The 21,827-nt window shown below is 38.8% G+C and overlaps 1 protein-coding gene across 1 annotated transcript in view; it reads right to left on the minus strand.

Moving 5' to 3' along the window:
* Window positions 1-21,827, minus strand: part of CYRIB (CYFIP related Rac1 interactor B) — an 80,039-nt gene that overhangs the window by 28,154 nt on the left and 30,058 nt on the right. The window contains 2 exon segments of the mRNA XM_074887911.1: window positions 1,401-1,437; window positions 13,656-13,733. The gene's annotated coding sequence lies outside the window, so the exon portion shown is untranslated.

The following is a 21,827-nucleotide window of genomic DNA, read 5'->3' on the forward strand; positions in this document are numbered from 1 at the left end:
GAGTAAGTGAGGGTGCGAAAGAATGAGCAAAACCAAGTGCACACATGCAGAGGGAAGGAAGATAGTGATTCCTGGAGACTGTACTTGGCTAGGCAGACCCATGGTCTGACTCAGTTTAGTGGCTCTTACAGCATATCCTTTGCAAATGCACACAATGCTGTGAATCAAAGCTTGCACTAATTCTAATAGCAACTTTACTAATACACTTGTTCATGACTTCAGAAAGTAAAGGCTACCAAATGAAAAAGGTACTATTGGTTTGTTGTAGATTTGGAAAACACTGCTGTATGCTTGCCCGGTTCCTAGACTCATTCCAAAACCCCAGAGAGTCAAGACAGTAGGCTAGGATTGTTGGTCTGACCCAGCATTGCCATAAGCTCTACTAAGAATGACAGAAATGTGATATACATCCCAAAGCCAATGAACCTGCAAAACAAGTATTTTAATACATCAATCATGCACTAAAATAAGGGACAATTACTTTAGTAACACATTTATAATGCCATATATTCTTAATTCCTAAAGGGAGTATTCAAATAGTTTTAGACACAGCACTTGGAAATGTTTTCTACTGTTGTCAACAAAACTGATGACAAATCAATTTAATCAGCTCCCCAGAATTCAAAAAGCTTTTTGATGATTAATCAGAAACAAAAGAAAAATAAATCCTATCTCACATTTGGTAGCATTACCTTCCCCTTCTGACAGAAGATAGTTAGCTATGCTGGCGCAGCACAATAAACATGAAGTGTAACACACGCACACTCTATGCAGTAGCTTAGATGACAAGTAGCAGGTTATAAAATTAAAAGTTAAAACCTTCACATGAGTACATGCTACCTCTTCATTCTTACAAGCTGGTTCAGAGTACAGGTTTCTGGCATAAGGCATCTGGTTCAGAAAAAAAGTAAAGTTACACAGTAACTTTACTGAAGAGACCGAGAAAGAAAAACCACCAAAACATTATTTCTTCATTCAAATCTTCCAAGAACTTTAAGCACAATCTTCCAGGGTAAGTTCTTAAATGTGGCCAAACTACTATGGGCACACTAAAAATTCCTTTGTTGAAACAATGGAACTTCTTCACATCACTACAGCAAGGAGTTTTCAAAATCATTACCAGGCTGTGTGGTGAGGTACCATGCAAGCAAAAAACCAAACACTTGCAACCTGGTTTAATGTCTTTAACCAGAGAGGTATAAATTAGGTTATATATCAGAACTTCCTAGTGAACATCACAAATTTCAAAAGCTGTAGAAGTAAATGTGGGGGAAAACTAGTTCTTAAAGAGAAAAGTGCTAATATTCAGCACAGACCCATTTTCTGCCCTTTAACTTATTCTAATTTTTGCTTCTTTTATGTCAGGAGAGTTGTCAAGCAGGTTAAGTTTCAGTTCTTACCTACAGCCAGTGCTGCACTCTGTTCTTGTCCTCCAGGCTGTTTTAAAAGAAAAAGAGATTATGAAAATTCATTCTTCTGCACCGAAAGTCTTAAATGTAATGCTACATGACCTTGTAAAAGCAAACACACAACTGTTCCAGTCTATTTTTCCAGATTTACTTCATAAACATAGTTCTGGACCTATATGCCACGCTGTAACTTTTTAAAGGTATGCTAAAAAAAACAGAATGCAGAACTGTGTTTTATCTCTAGGTGTATAAATAAACAGGGAATACAATTATTTGGCAACAAACATGTTTCCAGGGAAAAAGGCTGCTGGTGTTAGATAATCCATAAGAACACATATCCCGTAACATATCTAAGACTAAAGAGTCAAAGCTGCAGTAAAATACCAGTGGCAAATTGTTCCACTTGCATTTTCAGTTTGCTTTAAAAAAAAAAAAGAGCATAACACAAGATTCTTAATTCAACCACACTAATTAGCTCTTGAAAAAATTCATGGCTTGCATGCTGACCTCCAGAGAAGGCATTTTCAAGTTACCACTGAAAACCTTTTGCTTAACAAAGAACACCAGATTTCTTGGACAGCCTCAGTCTGCTATACACATTATTAACCACCATCTTAAGGCTGGTGAAATAGTTATGTTAATAGTACAGTTTAAAGGAGAAGATATGGAGTACTACAGTATCTCATAAAGCTGCATAGGAAACAATAGTGTAACATTAGCTATAGGGCAGGCTCTGAAGATCTACAGCACCATAGGCAAGAAGCAGAGTGAAGACCCTAGTGTGAACAACTCTTCACAGCCCACAGAACTGAACATAAGCAAAAAGACAACTGTCAGACACTGTTATGACCGTAGAAATTTATTTTTCCATTCTTTCCAGTGTATGCATCGCTCTCAAAGAGGCTTCCCCCTTAACCAGGATTTCTTTAAGTTTAAGTAGCATCTGCTTTTTTCCTTTGCCGTTGGCTTCAACTTCTCATTACTCTCTCAGCAGTAAGCAACAGTTGGTACTTCAGGGCAACAACTACTTCACAGGACAAAAAGATGGCTAACAGCACTATCTTTGTAAGAGCTGCTGCAAATTCCCTAAAACTCACCCACTCTCACTAGAGATATTTTAAATGGGTTTTTTCCCCCTCTCCTGATGACTTCAGACTGCTCAATTCATGGTCTGAGACAAAGCAACAAAAATCAAATACTGACTGGAAAACACTGGTTCCATGCAGGTCAGGGATGAACAGAACTGATACTGTGAACAGAGAAACTGAAGCCAAAGTTAGACCCAACATTAGTTAAAAAAACCTAATTTCCTGAAAAAAGTGAAAGAAAAAAATCAAATGGGACTAAACATTTACAGACACTAAAAAATTCTATGTAAAAACACTATTTTTTTTGGGAGGGATAGTCAAGAGCTCTGGTTAAGATGATTCTGGGTGAGAGTCCCAACTTAATTCACTGAGATATAACCAAAAAGGAGAAGTCCAAGTTCATTAGAATGACCAGACTATAAAAATAAATATGAAAGCAACAGAGGAAAATAACCTCTATAGCAGTAAGGCTAAGGACTTTCTAAAAAAAAAAAAAAAAAATAATGCTTCCTAACAGTATTAGTTCATTACTGAACAGAAATGTCTAAATTTCCAACTTACAAAATTATTAGCTAAAACCTAGAATTGCTCAGCTCTTCACATCTTTCTGGGCAGAATACTGCACTTACAATCACAAGCACTCACCACCTGAAAGAAAAGTTTGCTGATGCTTGGGGAGCTTGTTCTGAAGGTTTCGATGAATGAGTGAAAGTTAATTTAACAAAGTCTTCCAGGATCCTTGTGATAATGAAGACGTGAGGAAAGAAGAGGCCTAGTAGAGATATTAGGCAAAAGGAAAGCAACCCAGAAAGCTGAGAATTATACATCAATTGGACCATCATCAGTAACAAGAAAAGAGATGTTCCACAGGAATCCATTAACTAGATTCCTATCTTTTAGTACCCATGAGCATGTCTTCATGCAAATCAGGTAAGACTGAGCACATCTGATGCTATCAACTTGGTTTACACTGGCAAGCTGATAGATATTTGATTTTAGCACAGTGTGACTTCTCATCACACAGTATTTTAAATTTAGATGTTAGCACTATGCAATACAATACAGCACTGTCTAAATGGTTAACAAATTGACTTGTAGATCTCTAGCAGTCAGTGAGGAATAATCAGTGAACCTCCATTAAAAATGGCCAGATGTGAAACTAATGGTGTGATGGAAACTAATGGTGTGATGGATTACACAATTCTTGCGCTTCTGGATGCACCTTAATTCAGATACAAGAGTATCTAGATGAACAATCACCTATTATCAGATTCAGAGTGCATTACTTGGGTTCTCCCAGTTAGTATAGAGGATGATCTGCAAAACATCTGAGCTTCCTTCAGATTGATTCTCAAGGTTTGGATCTGCAGATTAATATACAAAGAATACCAACAGGCACAAGATTAGACATGTGTACTATAGAATTTAATAGGTAGTGAAAATTGAATAATACAGAACCAAGCATTTTTTCAATTGCTTGTGATTCTGAGGCAGCCAAATATTTAATGTTATACGACAGAAAGATGCAGCTCTAGGCAGGAAAACTACCTTTTATTCAATGGGTTAACAGCTCACAGATTTTCTTTAGCCTTTTTTTTTTTTTTATACCATTTCATGGAGTCAAACAGCAGAAAGATTAATGCATCCCATCCTAGAAATCTCTATTACACACACACACTCCCACCCTTGACTTGCAGCCTAACTTCACCACAGCATAAAAAAGCCAAAGCATATGCTAACATCTCAGGCCAACTACAACAGGAACTCAAAGAATTGCCACAACGGTTGGAGAACAAATGTGGAAAAATGTCTACAGCCATTAGAGAGGCAGTGAATCATCTAAACTGCAGCTATTCATTTTCAGAAGAAAAGAAAACCAAGCATCATTCAGTTTGTCAGAGAAATAGCCTGTAGTTGACACAAGTCAAATGGTACCCAAATATAACAGATGCATTAAGTAAACTTGGCATCATTGCGGATAACAGAACTTAAAAAACAAAACAAAACAAAACTGGCTAACCACTGAATAAGCCCTGTGTTTGGGGCATCCACCTCATGTTGAACTGATGCTGCTTAACTCGGCAATACATGAAAACAGATTTCAGAAGAGAAAAGCTAACCATTAACTTCCAGTACAAAACCAATGTCTTCTGCCCAACCCTGACTGAACCAATTAAGAAGCCTCTACACAGAAGCATAGATTTGTTAGCAACTGTCAGTCAAGATTTGCTACAAGAATGGTGATTCTGCAGGCTTTCCAACAGTCAGGTTTTTCTGCCTATTAAGAACTGAAAGCACTGAGTACTGAGAAAGAATCAACAACAACAACTTTGCAATAAGAATCTAAATTACTTCCTGTGTACTTGATTGGTACCTCAGCTTGTCAGGGAACTTTGGAAAGAATTACTTCATAAAGCTCCCAGCACTTATTAAAGAAAGCTTGCAGAGGATTCATGTACTCCATGTGAAGTATTAGGCACCCAGGCTTTAGTAGTTGTCTTCAAAACACAATCCACTGTGGTATTTTCACAGAGCAAATGCTGAAATTTCTTGTTTGAAGTTCAAGTTTGCACTAGGATTTCCCTTGGTAAGCATCACCAATTTGAACTCTGTGCGAGCCAGAGGTGGATTATGGCACAGATGTTCTCAGTCCATGAATCTCAAGTGTCCTTTGCATGCTGCTGAACAGAACAGGACCTAGCTCTAAGACTACACTGCTCTGGCAATTTTTAGACACTCCTGCTCTGTTGCTTCAGTTACAGACCAGAAATTAAGTTTGAGGAAACCACTCTAAAAATTGGTTACTCTTAGAAGCACACATTAAAACACAAAAAACCAAGCCCAGTCCAAAACAGAACCACAAGTCAAATACATTCCACATCTTGTGGGTAATAAAAAAAGAATGCTAAGAAACGTTTAGTAGTAAAACTTGATTTTTACTTTGGTAACAGTAACAGATGGCTAAACTATAAAAAAATAAATCACAGCTAAGGTCATGTTTCAAAGGAAGTTTCAGGGCATCTGCAGATGAACCCATGGTTCAATACTAAATGGATGCACCTATAAAGTTAACATCAGTGATTCTAAAAGCAGATTCTGCTATATCTGTATGACAATAAAACTTTAGATTAAGTCTAGGCAAAGGTAGTCTATCACTACTGCAAAGTGACCTTAGTTCTTTATGAGAAAGCAAATCTACTGGTTGGCTGCTATAAAACCACCTTTTGACTTCTGACTGTAGAAAGCTTCAGCTCAAATCTTTCTTCTCCATTTATTTTTATTTATTTATCCTTCTGAAGCTAAATTGTGTCTTTAAAGTCTATGAGTTTTATTAAGCCATTCTCTATCCTGTATAATTTCTCAATGCTGTCCTTGTACTATCTCATATTACTTGCGACACTCAAACCTGTGTTTGAGGTTTGTAATTTAATGACAGAAAGGGTGATCTGACACAAAAGCTTTCTTGGCAGTTCTTGACCTGTATTAGACAGCTGCCAGAAGCACACGTTATGCTTCCTGTCTTTATTCAGAGATTAAGATGCATTCATGCCAATATAACTCATTCTACACAGCTATGTTGGCAAGCATCGAGTGCCACTCTCAGTTCCACATGCTAAATTAGGGGTGCAACTAATTACTTGTCATACTCCAAGTGAGGTCCACAAAGTGCTGTTTCAGTTTCTCTAAAGCTTAGTCTGAGGATTTGGCTTCAAAAGGAATATAGCAAAGAGCCATGAAGTTTGCTTTGAAGAAAATATTTAAAGGAAGTTTAGATACTGCACTGTAGATTAACAAAAAGGGGACAAGGTTACATACATAAACCCGTTTTATCAATAAAAAAAGAGGGAAAACCACAGATATTTCAGAAGCTTGTATGGTTTAAGAGGATATTCAGACATATACAAGATTAATACTCAGCATGAAAATTTATACTTCAGCCACTTACAGGTATGTTTTCCACAATAAACCATTACCTTAGCTTAGTGGAAACAGTAAAATGAACTATGATAATCCTGATTTTTGCATCTTGTCAAAGCTTTACACAGGAAAAAAAAAGCTGCAAGTACAAGGTTGGTTTTTTAACCAAATCAGAAAGTTAGTTTAAATATTTCCAAATAATCTTTTTCACTTCTCAAAGCAAGTGAGAATATTAAATGTTGGGTAACCAGAAGACAAATAAGAACTTTTAGGAAAACAGAGATAGAGCTACTTTGGGTTGTTTAATTTGTGGTGGTTGTTTTTTCGGCAGTAGGGTGGGGGGTAGAACTGTGATATTTTAGTCCAGGCTACACAACTTCCTGTTTTACTGCAAGGAAAGAAAAAAAAGCCCACAAGAATTATTAAGTCCTGTGTCTAATAGTTAATGATTCAGACAACTGAACTTGCTATTTCTGGTAGCATATTATCTCCTGTATTTCTTTTGAACCTTCATAAATCTAAATCCTGAAGTGATTCAGTACTGGGTATATTATATGAGCAGAATTTTGAAGAACTCACTAGTATTCAGGCTTTCACCCCTCAAAAAAGTACTTAAGTAGTCCTAAGCTAGGAAGAAATATTGAATACCTTTACAACATTAAATGATACTGCCGTTTGCTATCGCATGTTTAACTCCTCTATGACTGCTTAGCATTGCTATTTTTCTGCAGTTGATGCTTCCTTTGATGTTATGCTGTTAACACCCAGTTGTGAAGTGTTCCTGAATACCAATCAAGTGATCAAACAGCTTTTTTATCTAAGATACACAAATGATATAATTTCTTAGGAATATGGCAGAGTTTAAGACCATACCCTGTCCCAGAAGTTTGCAGCAATACTCATCCACTCGCGTAGTATTAACAGTAAGACAAGAAAAGGTCAAAAGGGCTTTCCCATTCAACGTTATTAGTAGTGTATTATCAGCTCTGAGCAACCACAAGACCCATAGACCTATTCAGTAACACTTGAACAGAGGAGTCCTTATTTCTTATAATCTAGATTTCTACACTCAGGGTAAACCACTTTCCTCAGGGCTATACTAGGTCATATGAACAGAAAGGAACTTCTATCATGAAAGGAAACCAACCAGAGAAGTAACTTACCACCTAAACCATCTTTTTACTGATTTTAGTGAGTTCTAACCATAAACTCAACAGTATGAGAAATGGAGAGCTGAAGCCCGAGTTAATTCTGACAGGTAAAACTGTAAAATGAATTTAGACCTAAGCTGATTACACTACAGCTATAGAAGTATCACAGACAGCATCTCTGCTGCTCAGAGGCAATGGATTTTATTATTACAGATTTCAAAGAACACGGATTAGCTTTTAAAAAGCCTGAAAAGCCCTTTCTATGGAAACCAACAGCAGTAAGTTTTGCCACATGCTTCTCAGGCTTGAGAGCTGAGCAGGTTATAGGGGATACTCAAGCCGTTTGCTTTAACTCCTTTTTCCCCAAGGTCCCTAGTACTGCACCACTAAGCAAGTCTCAGCAGAGGCAGCTCCTCCATAGTCAGAACTCATGCACAAGCCAGGAGACAACACTGTGCAAGACTGATTCCGTGACAAAGCCTTGGGACCAGCAGTAATTTCTGCTGAGAAGGACAGGGGAGCTCTGCTCTAGTCAGAGTAACTGTCATATAGCAACTGAGACTCTTGAAAGCGCCTCCAGCTTGCCCAGGAGTGCCTTGAGCTCCACCTACACACCTACACGGAAAGATCTGTAACAACTGTTTCAGCTAAAATTAACAAAAGAAGAGGGAGAGAGGGGTGAAGAAAAAAAAGTTGGAAGCTTTTCAGATAAGCTAAACAGTAACATTCCAGTAGTAGAAGTTTGAGATTATTCTAATACAAAGAAAAACATGGGTGATTAGATGCCAGTAAAAATGATAAAAAAAATACTCAAACCAATTGTATCAATCACTAGCTGTCCAGAAAGGAAGAATCTAACCAAGTTATTTTAATCTGCGACCTCAAATGTGTATTGGGTAGCATTTAAAATGGAAGCATGCAAAAAAATTATGGAATACAGGGCAACAAATGTAAGAAACATAACATGGGAATGTCTGGGCCCAGCTCCTAGGGCCCACTGTGTTTTCAACAGCTTTGTCCAACAGTCAAGAAAAAACACCAAAAAACAGGAGCCATACACACGGTCTTAATTCCTGCATTGCAATTTAATGATACTGAGTCTCAACAGCTGCACACTATTTCTGCTTGATAATTTCCAAAGTTAATTCTTCCATGAGCTAAAAGGAGGCAAACTGCATTAGGGAAAGTTCAGATTGGACATTAGGAAAAGGTTCTTCACTGAGAGGGTGGTTGGTCCCTGGAACAGGCTCCCCAGGAAAGTGGTCATGGCACCAAGCTTGTCAGAGTTGAAGGAGCATCTGAATGATACTTTTAGTCATATGGTTTAGTTTTAGGTAGTCCTGCAAGGAGCAGGGAGTCACACTCAATGATCCTGATGGGTCCCTTCCAACTTGAGGTATTCTGTGATTCTAAATCATAAAACTACAGTTATGTGGTCAAGCAGTAATCTGAATATTAACCAGATCTGAAGGACTACATGTTAGTAGTCCAAATCCCTACAGAGTTTAAAAAACCCAATGAAAAAACACCCACAAAACCTAGAAATGTCCTTTAACAAACATGAGTCCTTCTGTAAGTCAGGAAGTGAAATAAGCAACATCTGACATTAACCTAATAGAACAGACCACATAAAACCTAATATGAAAGTCCAGTCACCTGTCTCAACAAGCACAGCTTTTCAGGTCAAATGTCCTTCTGATGAGAAAAGTTTACATATTTTGCTGCTCTGTTTAAAAGTGACTTTTCAAAAAGTCAAAACAACCCTTAAATTAATGTCTTTGATTTGAAGGCTCATTGGACAAACAGAATTAAACAGTTCATGTTATCCTGAGCAATTATTTACAGGTGGAGAAAAACAGCAGCTTTACCTTCATAAACAAATCGTCATGGCTCAAGTCTCAAGCAGAACACAGTTTACTAAATGAGCCATTAAACCAGATTCAAAACTCATGTTTTAAACTTACACTACTGTTGCAGTAGGACTACTGCATGTAAAAGAAAGATATTTTGAAAGATCTCTACACTGATTTTTGCTTGATTACAGTAAAAAACCCTGTCACTAATCATTTGCAGATTACTAACATCTTCATTCAAGGTTTTAAGTAATTAAGTCTCCACTGTGGGAGAAAGCCACATTACATTGCGTCAGCACAGGCAGATTATTTACATTCATTGCTAATATGTACTATTAGACTTTAAAAAACACAGGACTGCACAAAAGCTTTTAGCCCCTCAATCTATCCCCATGCTATTGCAGCCAGCCACTTAAACAACCCCCAAGATAAAATACAGCGAATAAATAGAAGACAGCTCAGTTTGACCTAAAAAAACCCTGTCAGCTATTCCTCTCTCTTGCCTTAGCTACCAGCATTAATACAAAATACATGCATGCTCGTAGAACATCAGTAACATCATCAGAATTTCTACCAAAATATTTTATGGTGAGTGTCAAAACCACAAAAAGTACTTAACCTCCATATACTAAGAACCTTTTCAAGCCCATTTTCACATGGACAACAAATCAATTCAAGATGCTCTGCTGAACTGCAGATAGAATTTATAGGCAAACCTACAGCAATATATTTGGTAGTGTTGCTCTAAAGGAGATTGGTTTTAACTTGTGGCACAAATGGGAAGTAAAAGTGGTTTCAGTTGTCAGGAAGACATTAATTTTTCTTCATGTATTTACAATACATAACATCATTGTGACGGATTATTCTTTTCCCCACATGACCCTGCTGTTGGTATCTGGTAGGTTCGACGGTGAAAGCTTTTCAAGTTGCTCAGAAATATTTGTAACTTCACCACTTTCTACATTGGTTACACTAGTTTCTCCAAACAAAAAAAAATCCTTCTGAAAGCACACATTAAAAGCTGCACATTTTTCAACACCTATTTCCTTGCTTAGTAGAGGAAACATCTAGCATTGAGCAAAACAAAACAGAACCTTGCTTTATATTTCTTGCAGCACATCTTACAAACTTCCCAGACAGTCAAAGCCATACAGAAGTCGGTAACACATGCAACATGGCCTTTACTCAATACAGTATCTCTTCTCAATACAGTATCTCTTCTGAATGAGGTTCTTCACTTCTAACCTTTTGTAGGCACAGAGGTATGGGGACAACTAGAAACAAACTTTCCTGCTCTTTTTAAGTTTTAACCCATATTAAGGGATTTGCATTAAAAGCCTAAAATCATAACTGAAGAGTTTTTAAAGATTGTCCCCACAAGGAAGCAAAACATTTAAAGATGTGTCAGCCAGACAAATGCTACTCTTAAGAGCTATATAAGCCACAACAAAGAGTTTTCAAAATTAATAAGTGACAGGTATGCATTTGCTTCCACTTTGCAAACATAATACTGAAGGTGTTTTCATATTTATTAAAATAAGCACAAAATGCAAAACCTGTTAATCCACAAACACTGCAATAGCAGTGCTGGAACAGTGACTTCACAACATGCTAATCATATTGCTCGAAACATCTCCCCATCATCATTACAGGGGAACAATTCTAAGTTGCATGGAAAGATTTTTAAATCTTTAAGCATGCAGACAATTTCAAGCTGCATATGAGAGATAAAGCTATAAAGAATGAATAATTATCAGAGATTATACACAAAAGCAGGAGATAATTATCAAGATCTTTCCTGAATGACAGATACTCTGGAAAAATAACCTGATACAAGTAAGTTAACGTAATGAAAAAGAAAAGCTAATACAAGAAAAATAGAGCCACACTAAAAAGTTTTATGTTCTTCAGTGTCTGTGATAAGGGACAGCTGAAACATCATAACCAAAAGAAATATCACTTGGATAAAATAGGCATGCATGTCTTACACGACCATTTGGGCTAGTCTGTGCCACGCCAAGGTCCAGCTGGCTTGATATTTCTATCTTGGCACCAGTCATGCAAGACTCGGACACACTCTGCCCCAAGGGATACCATGTCGGTGTGTCACATTCTCTTTTCAGCATATTCCCAGAGCTGGGGGCCTGCACTGAGACTTGGGTCAGGTCTAAAATGTGGTAGAGCTCAGCAGGCTCTCAGCTAATGTCTTCCCAGACCACCGTTAATGCTGAAAACAGTGAAATCGAGATTGTGCAGCACTACTCCTGAGCTAAAAAGCACTACTTGGTCCTAAAGGAAATGCTGAATTAAGACAAATACTTTACCATGGTTGCAGACAAAGAGCTGCCTTCTAGAATTACCCAGTTTCACTCAGCATGGCCATCCTGTTAAACTTCTCAGAGAGATAGGGGGATAATAGGGTGGGAAGGGACGATGAAGCAGAGAAATGGACAGGGAATTAGCCCCTCACTGCTAGGCTAATGAACTTTTGAATTTGTTGTATGGGGCAAGCTGTGTGCTCAAATTTAGTGACAGACATACGTTATTTATTCACATCATATACAATCAGAATAATCCAAAAGGATTAACCTAAAAATTACTATCAGACAATTACAATGTGGTTCAAAACTTGTGTTGGTAATACAATGCTTTGGTACCTCAAATTGTGACAGACTACATGCCACAGGTTCTTTCTTCTGTAAACTGAGGAACACACATTTTCAAACGGGGTACTTGGGAAGGAGTCTCATACACATTTTAGTTTCATGAGCTGCTAATTTTACAGAGCCAGGCAACAAAGCTCTTGAAAATATCACTCACAAATAGTTGTACTATACAAATCATCTTTATATTAAAAAAAGACTTAAGTCAAACATTGTTCTCACTGTCATTTCAGACAGATGCATGTTATTGACCACTATAAACCTTCAAAACTTTCCTATCATTACTCTGTTTGGCAGAGAGGCAGAAAAACAGAACAAAGTATTTTAATATTCTCTGTGAACCCTGATTATTAGCAACAGCTACATAACACAATTTCATAAAGTTATCCTCAAATGCTTCTAAAATTTAGGCAAATTAACTAGCATGTGAAGATTAATAAAGCATCTGTAAATATTTGGGTCATAAAAGCTTTATGTTTCCTTACTGGCTAGGATGCTGCTTCTTTCCACATTCATTCTTGGACCCAGCTGCATTACCCCATTTTGGGCTAAGAATCCTCTCCTGCCATGAGTTTACTTAGCCCTGTAGCTCAAACGGTAGCAGTAAACAGAAGAGTAGCACTCAAGCTTTACAGAAGATATATAGTAAAGTATAATCACAGAGGAAAACAGAATGCATATTTAGTTTACAACTTTGTGAATGCCTTCCCCGTATCAAAGACTGCTACTGCATTTACAACACTAAGTATTTGTGAAGTGAGCTGTAAATCTGGTACCTACTACCAATGTGCATAGGATTCAGCTATGTCAAGACATATCCAGAAATCCTAAATTTTCATGTTTCCTTGTGACTGCCTTGTAACAGTGTAGCTCAACATCTTAACTTATGGGCTGGTAAACTGCTAGTAAGTGGCCACAGCTCTTCACTGATGATCCTTTTACCATTCTGAACCTACAGGCAACCAACAGACGATTTTAAATGCCTGTGAATTACAATACATCCTTAGTTTTATTAACATTTATTATTTTCAGTTAAAATTATGCCTCAAACACCCATAGAATAATTACAAGCACATTAATGGCATTTTCCAAAGCACCTGGACACTCAGATTAGCATGCTTTAGCCATGTTCAACTGCTAAACTGAATTTTCTTAAAGGTTCCTTTTTTCTCTCTCTCCAGGCTCTGAAGCATCAGATTTGAAGTTTCAGTGTTTGTACTATCACCCTTCAAATAGTCTTTATATAGTAAGAGGTACAGACACATTGTATTAGTCTCAGTGGAAAAGCCAAATAGACAATGTTTAACGCCCCACTACAGAAAAAAGGCTAATCTATTCTCCTGCTGTGAGAGTAGGAATTTAATCATTTTGTATTCCAATTTAAATACCCACATGTTATCTGCTGCTGCTGAGCCTTTTGTCCGGTAAGTTACAGTTCATTATAAAAAAAAATATAATTGCATGAACTACTTCTTGCTTTCAATAGTTCAAAATACTTTGTACTCCTTGGCTTAAAATATTAAGGAAAACAAAGAAACATTCTACAAGCAAAGACACCTAAGGAAGTGTTTACCGGTTGGTAGTATCTTCTTGCAGTCTTAACAGAGAACTTTCTTCCTCAGATTATCGATGCAGAGCTCGTCTTCAGAATCTGAACAAACAGAAGAATCCCATTAAGCATAAACAACACACAGTATTTCAACTACATAAGCCAGCACCAGGGGTAAATCAAAGCTAATCCTGCAGTGCCAAGGAACCCACATAATTCCTTAGGAATGCAAATAAAACATGCTGATTTTAAAAAACACTTGTGATTTTATGGAAGTGACCTTACAAGCAAATGGAGAGGTGTCCTTAGAAACTCTTCTGTGAGTCAGTAAGGCTATCCATGATCACAGGCATCAGAAATAGAGCACTGCATCTCAGCATTACTGAGCTGAGTTACACACAGTTACAGCAGAAAAAAAAAAATAGAGCATTACATCTCTGCACTACTGAGCCAAGTTACACACAGTTGCAGCTGAAAAAAGTAGGTCTCAGTTCAAGTTAATTTAGTGTCATATATATGTGCACAGGGAAAAATGCTTCATTGCTACAGTTTTCATCAGTTAAAGACAAATTCAGCCAATGGTAGCTTTTATCTTTCTGAATTTACTCTAGGCTTACTCAGATATCCTGCTTCAAAACTAAGTTTCTGGTTCCAAAAATTAGTATCTGTATGGTCGGACAGAACAGCATTTCACAGAATCAACTAGGTTGGAAAGGACCTTGAAGATCATCTAGTCCAACCATTAACCTAACACTGCCAGTTCCCATCTACACCATATCCCTCAGCGCTATGTCGACTCTACTCTTAAACACCTCCAGGGATCGGGACTCTACCACCTCCCTGGGCAATCCATTCCAACACCTAACAACCCGTTCTGTAAAGAAATGATTCCTGACATCTAGTCTAAACCTTCCCTGGCGCAACTTGAGGCCATTACTTCTTGTCCTATCGCTTGTTACTTGGTTAAAGAGGCTCATCCTCAGCTCTCTGCAACCTCCCTTCAGGTAGCTGTAGAGGGTGATGAGGTCTCCCCTCAGCCTCCTCTTCTCCAGACTAAATAACCCCAGTTCCCTCAGCCGCTCCTCGTACGACATGTGCTCCAGACCCTTCACCAGCTTCGTTGCCCTTCTCTGGACACGCTCGAGTAATTCAATGTGCTTTTTGTAGTGAGGGGCCCAAAACTGAACACAGTCATCGAGGTGCAGCCTCACCAGTGCTGAGTACAAGGGTAAGATCACTTCCTTGTCCCTGCTGGCCACACTATTTCTGATACAGGCCAGGTTGCCATTGGCCTACTTGGCCACCTGGGCACACTGCTGGCTCCTGTTCAGCCGGCTGTCAATCAACACCCCCAGGTCCCTCTCTGACTGGCAGCTCTCCAGCCACTCCTCCCCAAGCCTGTAGCGCTGATGGGGGTTGTTGTGGCCCAAGTGCAGCACCCGGCATTTGGCCTTATTGAACCTCATACAGTTGGCCTTAGCCCATCGCTCCAGCCTGTCCAGGTCTCTCTGCAGAGCCTCCCTACCCTCGAGCAGATCAACACTCCCACCCAGCTTGGTGTCGTCTGCAAACTTACTGAGGGTGCACTCGATCCCCTCATCTAGATCATCAATAAAGATGTTAAACAAGAGTAGCCCCAAAACCGAGCCCTGGGGGACACCACTCGTGACCGGCCTCCAACTGGATTTTACTCCATTCACCACAACTCTTTGGGCCCGGCCATCCAGCCAGTTTTTTACCCAGCAAAGCGTGCAATCATTTAAGCCTCGAGCAGTCAGTTTCGCCAGGAGAATGCTGTGGGAAATGGTGTCAAAGGCCTTGTATTTTCCTCAGAAATGCAGCACTGAGATCTACTGCAAGCATTCAAAGGGTATTTAAGTTCATTTGGAGTAGGTTTATACAGGAAACGGTCTACCTTTTGTAGTATAGTAATTGGATGATGAACTAGCCAAAACTGCCACCTTTCTCTTGTGGTAGATCTTTTTCATTTGGGATTTTGTAGGCTGCTTCTGTTTCAGGGATCATGACTAAGTTAAATACTTGAGTGTCGTCACTTAACCTGTCTCCAGTAAAACCACTGTTGCTCCTACTTCAGGTATTGTTCCTGGAACCAGAATCCACCCTATCAATGTGCAGCATCTCAAGATTTCTTTTAAAGAGTGATTTCCCATTTTGTACTACAATTCTCTTTCTGCTTCTACACCAAAGTCAAGCACATTCTGCAATGCATCTGTTTTTAGCATAAACTTGTTTTAGAAATATAAAATCCCTGTCATGTCATTGCAGATTCAGCTGAAGAGGCATGAAGTATTCAGCATTAATTTGTATTCAGCATTAATTTGTATTTAATCAGCTATCAGCAGCTCCTCTTACATGAGATAATCCTGATTAACAAGCATCTAACAAAAAATATGCTGCTTTGCAGTGAAATTTCTAATCACAGAAGACATAGTATTACAGATGTGTTCCAGCTTGGGAAGGGCGGAGTGGACGGGAAGAGTTATGCAGTGTTGAGGCTGGGTAATGGTTTTAGTCACAGTGAAAACTACCGTCAAAAGATACCACCCATTCCCTCATCCCCTCTCTGCAAACAAAAAACTTGTGACCTGAACAGCACAGCTAGAAGAGAAGGCAAGGACTCTGGGTTACTGTGAAAAATTTAATTGACAGATAAAAGCAAGGGATCCTATTCACAACTACACTGAAGCACATAGTTGCAACAGACAGTTCAAAAGTAGAAACAAGAAGAGAGCAATGTTAGTCATTGATAACTTTTGCCAATTTGTGTCAAGACAGCATCTAAGATAAGCAGGTGCCTGGCAAATCAATGTTTCAGGTTTTTCCTGCAAACATTGTGTGAAGCACTACTTCACTTTCTTGAGGAAAGGGAAATTTAAAAAACATCCAAGACACCTTATGCACTTTGTTAAAGCACAGGCTTCGTTTTAACAATTGTTTCACTATCCTATTTCAGTCCTTTTCATTCATGGTCCTCTTGCAAAACAACTGTATGAAGTTAACAAATGAGTTAAAAACTACTGAATGGAAGCCATAAGGCCTTATACAGAAGGTCTTATACCAAGGCTGCTTGGTAAATCGCTGAGCAGAGCAGCACTGTGACTGTCTACAGCCTAGTAACAGGATTTGAAAGTTCTGCTGGCTGAGTGACCATTTATGCAATTGCAACATGTGCAATTTCCTTCAACACAGTCAACAAAAATACTTCCTTCTCCCCTGCTACACTACAGTATGAAAAGCTTCCTGTTCAGTACCAGAGAATGGTTTGTTTGGGGTTTTTTTCCAAGCATGATTGATCATTTCATTAAACAGAAAAGTTGCATTACACTTCCACTGGACCAATGCACATACCATCATGTTGCCAAATTTGAATGTTTAAACTTCCTCATAACTACCTGAAGTAGTATGCAGGGTTTTGTTTTACTGCAAGCAATATCTAAGCCTACTGGAGACCCTTCTGCCCTTCCAGTCCCACACTGCTCTGCACTGCTCCCTCTCCTGGCCGCTCAGCATCTCCAGTGCTGTAGCTCCTCCCTGACAACCCACTCCTGCAGACCAGCCCTCAGGTAAGAAAAGAAAGGGAAGCAAGTGCCAGCAGCTACATCTGGATGGGAAAAGTCAACCTGGCAGAACAGCAGCAGGTACAGTGGATTAGAGGGATCATGGAAACATCCACACGCAGAGAAACTATGTAAACTGCCAGTGCCGAGCAAAGAATAAAGTCTGGTGTGACAGGGGGAACTGGAGAGGAATCAAGAGAGGTTTTTTCTTTTTTCTTTTATTTTTTTCTTTTTAAATAATAGATCCCCAAACTGTAACCCATGGTATAAATAACACAGCTGAGAAAAACTAAGTTATCTGCCATCTTAGCTTTCAGTCAATATTTGTTCAAAAATTAATTTTCTTTACTTCAGTAGACATTTGTGGAGTAAATTACACTGTTTCTTTGACAGGTTAATCAGAATAGCAGGTGAACAATAAAAGAGTAAGCTCATTCTCAGGCGATATCCTTGCTTGCACTCCACACACTGTGTTGGCAGAGCTTTGTGGGACGAGTTCAAAAGAAGGAAGCAGACAATAAACCTACTTGTTCCCTGGTAAATTAGGGAGACTTCACCTATTCATTTAAGCAACCATCCCTTACTTCATTAGTTTTGTCACTTAAGGGGAAGGTGGAATTAAATTCTGAAGTACAGCACCTGATTAAATCTTGTTCTCCATAAAAAATTCATGCTGAAGAAAACTATTAACCATAAAGATTCAAAGAGCTTTCTGTGAATCACAGTGTTAGTTTTTCTCTGGCATACATGTTTCAACAGGCAGAGACACAGCCACTGCTTCCCAAGCCTCTAAATTTTGCACTCATTTGAGCTACAAGGAAGAACACTTCTGAGAAATTTATTAATGGCTGCTTTCTCAGGACAGAATGGTAAAGCCAGTAACGCAGACGTTAATAGGTTTTACTGAGAGATTCAGCGTACTCCATGAAACAGTTTGCTGAAATACTATGGCAAAACAGCTACTTATTGACAGGTACAACAGTTTCCAGGTAGGGGCTTCAAGTTATCTTAAATAATTTTCCAGCCTTTTCCACCCTTAAAGCAAGATTGTCACTCACTGTCCAGGTAAGCCCATGTCAGAGCTGGCTGTAAGTCTCCACCAGATGAAAGGGATGACTCAGGGCAGAGATGGAGAGGGAAACAGAGATCAAAGTATTTCCTGAAATTCTGCACAAACCCTCAACTGCCAACCCAAAAACTCGCACTCCAGTTCTCTGCCTTGCTCCAGTCGGACACTCACCTCCAAAGGACACCACTGAGGTGACCATCTGGGGTGGCCTGAGATGTCATTTCATTTCCTCTGTGATTGGTAACTTAGACCACATCTTCAAAAGCCCACAGAAATGTAAATTTCACAACTTAATATGCAGGTTATTTCAACTCAAAAGTACCCACCTAGCCTGTACACCCAACACTGTTGTATAGATATGAACATCATTTAAAAATCATGTTACACACGTTATATTTGCCTGTGCTTGACTTTACTTAGCCCAAAACATAGAAAGCACAGAAGACAGCAACCGGAACTTAAGATGATGTATCCTCCCCACAGATTGCAACAGACTGCTAGTGACAACAACCCATCAACAGGTTAAGACATATCTGAAGAGTATACAAAACAAGTAAAACAAAAAAAATCATAAAGATTCATAAACATAACTGTCAGAAGGTTTATAGTAGCTTATAAAGAATTCTGTTGCCAGATATAAGACAGCACACAAATTGAGCAGTCAAAAAAATCCCTGCAGAGCTTCTGAGAGGCTACTCTTTACTATAAGGCAGCTATGAAAAAAAGAGGCAGAAAGCAACACACCTGATGTCCTACAAAAACAGGAAAACCTACAAACACTACAATTCACAGATAGCTTCATGGCAGAGAAAACCTGCTTGAGAATTTTATTCCTCACTGGAATGATACAGACCACTTTTTTTCCCCTTACCAACATATATTGCCAAAATTTTAATTTTCAGTTGAAAGAGGAAAGCCTCCTGGGATTTGAGGAATTGGTGGTCAGAGAACAATTTAAAAAATCCCCAGTAGTTTACTTCTACAGAGCTGAAAAAGTTCTCATTCCTTTATTTTCAGGACAGTAATGGAACTGAGTGTTTAAGAGCAAAATAGTGATACTAAAACTTAATAGTTTGAGCTTCAACTGTGTATCGTACAGTTAATAACAATGATGCTACGACACATTAGAAAGTTAAAAGTATTTGCTTCCAGAAGATTGCCCAGCTCTGCTTTCATGTACCACCATAGCACTCAAGAGATACCCTGTCCATTTTCAACATCAAATTACTACTTCTCTTCATTCACTAGAACAATATCAATTACAGGACTTAAATATGGTATTTCTTACAGGTTTGAGCTGGAAAACATTAAAACATATTCATGTATTAGAAGCTAATTTTGTGAGTAAATGAAGATTGTCCAGTTGATGAAGAGTTGCAAAGACAGAGAAGGAAAAGACTCACACATAACCTTCCCTTGCCCCCACAGCAAACATTTGGCACAGGTTTAAAGTATTATCAGTCCAACACAATGGGTTAAGTGTAATTTATCAAACAGAACACTGACCAGCTTTTCCTCTGTTAATTACTCCAAAGTCATAGAAGGATTTCCAACAGTGAACACTTTCTTCTGTCAGTGCCATACCTCAGCTCTCAAGCACAGGAGTTGATATTTTGAGCTCTGTAGCATCACACGGTTTAGCAACTTCCTTTAAAAATACAGGTTTTCAAAATAACCAAGTATTACAAAAGGACTGAATCTTAGAAGATGCCTACCCTTACCAGCTTTTTTTTTTTTCCTTTTAATTGATTAATTACAATTGGGAATAGTGTGTGCTCCAGATCCAGGAGAATTTGCTCACACTTCAGAAGTTCTGACTACCATCAGACCATTTCTCACCTTCAAACCCTCATTCACCCAGCTTCTTGGAGCTCAGGAACCTATGCCTATGTTTACTGTAAATGCAGCAGTAGGAAGAATGTATCTCTTGTGTAAAACAAAAAACTGAAACTGCTGAATACCTATTCCATTTAACTATACAATGAGCATATTCCTCTATTTCAAGGGCAAATGTAGAACTGCAATGATGCCAATCATTTGAATACTCTAAGACAAACTATGGGCAGTCAAGAATATATTTGACACAGGACTTGAAAAAACATAACCAATATTTCCTTCAGTTCTCCTTGAAAATAGAGCTGCTCCTTAGAGAGCAACAAGTCCTTAGAGTGATTCAACTCAGAGATGAGGAGGCAGGACACAGATGACATTCCCTACATTAGTTAAGGAACAGGTTTCCATAGAAGGGTGAAAAGGACATACACATATAGTCACATGCAGACTGAAACGGGAGTAATCTTTTCCTATTCCTGGTGAGAGGATGTCCTTGATACAATATAAAGGAGGACGACAATTAAGTTTAAATGAAGTAAACAACTTATAAAAAGTTGGTCAGAAACGCGCAATCCTTGCAAAAGCTCTGGTAATTCTGGCAAGCAGATGTCAGGAGCAAGTTACTGATACTGATTACACTTTGACTTATAAACTTCTAGCCATATAGAAAAACATGCACAACGTGGAAGATTTCTTCATTCTGAAGTACAGATGCCACATTATCTTTTGAATCTAGATCTCCATTAATGTTTGCTCCTTGGATACACAACACCTGACCAAGGGATTGAATTACATTGTAGAAACCAGGAATTAACTCACAGAATGAACATTGGACCAGTCCTAATTTTTCTACTCTCTACAGATGCACAACAGAAGGAGGTCTGTTTGTGACCAGAAGCAGCAGGATCACTACCAAAGAGCCTACTTTAACAGTTAAAGGTATGAGCAATCTATACTAACTCTTCAATAAGTTAAGGCTTGTAACAAGAGGATAGAAGTTGCATATCCCCTAACTCAAAGAACAGTTTAAGGTAAGCAAAGACTAAAGCCCAGGACCTCCCCATCCTATAAAAACTCCTTCTCACCAGGTTCTGCTGTGCTTAGTCTTTCCTGGATCCACCCCTTAAACCCCTATTTCTCAAAGTGTCCCTGCATCAGCTGAGCAAGGCACCAGCCTGACTCACAAGTAGATGCTGAATTCAAGACTCCCCAAAGATTAGAGGTAGGTTCCCCTTATGTTACCATCGCAGGTTATTTATGCAGAAGAGTGTGCCATTTCAAAACTCCGAAGGGGGGTGGGGTGTGAGGAGAGATGCTACGAAGCCCTGGATCTGTATAACTGGTTAATATATCCTTTTTTTCCTGTTTCCTAATCAGCTGGGTTTAGCCAAGCTTGTTATCTAGTCCACAGAGAGGCAGACATTACTTTCAGCTCTTAGAGAAAGTTCAGTATGGTAAACATGGCTATCTGATGTGTAAATAGTTTAAGCTCTTAGCTTAAACAGTCTGAATGATCATTTTCGGATTCAATAGTTGCTTAAAAAAAGATACCGCAGAGCTTACTGAGACCTTGAGTAGGAAGTCTCACCCTCAGAAGGTTGTCTGCAGACTATCTCAGCTTTTACATCCGCTTCTCACTGAGAGACATTAAAGGCAACTGGACTCCTATTTCTGCACAGGAAATCTGATGATCTTTAAGCCATTCTTACACTCCCA

This window comes from Strix uralensis, chromosome 1 (assembly GCF_047716275.1).
Source record: "Strix uralensis isolate ZFMK-TIS-50842 chromosome 1, bStrUra1, whole genome shotgun sequence".
NCBI classification, from domain to species: domain Eukaryota; kingdom Metazoa; phylum Chordata; class Aves; order Strigiformes; family Strigidae; genus Strix; species Strix uralensis.